The following is a 479-nucleotide window of genomic DNA, read 5'->3' as shown; positions in this document are numbered from 1 at the left end:
CCTGCTTGCGGTTATTATTATTACCTTCACCAATGTGTTTGTTTTGTGGGATTTTAACTTGTATTTGTTCTTTATTCATTGTTGGCAGTTTTTTTTCCCTTTTTTTTTTAAGATAATTCACATTTTTTATTGTGTTTCCACCAGTTTTCCATACAGGTAAAAATCTCACTGGAACTAAACACAATCCCCTCCTAATTATCAAAGTCACAGGATAAGTGCTTAAGCCAGTTTAAGGTAATCACATTGTTTTATTTTTCCAGTAGCACAGCTCATATCATATGAATGCTTTGTCGTGTATATTAGATAAATTAAAGTAGAGTTCAATTGTATTTTTATGTTGACCAAGGGAGCACATTTTCATCAGGCAGTGTAATTTGAAAATATTTGCAAAAATAACTGGACTTTTCAAGTCATGTTTATTTGTATGTCCTTTAATCACAAGAAGTCTCAAAGGGCTTTACAGACTATTTTTGCACCAT

Source organism: Urocampus carinirostris, chromosome 6, assembly GCF_059441175.1.
Source record: "Urocampus carinirostris isolate Australia breed hairy pipefish chromosome 6, RoL_Ucar_1.0, whole genome shotgun sequence".
Taxonomy (NCBI): Eukaryota; Metazoa; Chordata; class Actinopteri; order Syngnathiformes; family Syngnathidae; genus Urocampus; species Urocampus carinirostris.
This window is presented reverse-complemented; position numbering follows the sequence as displayed.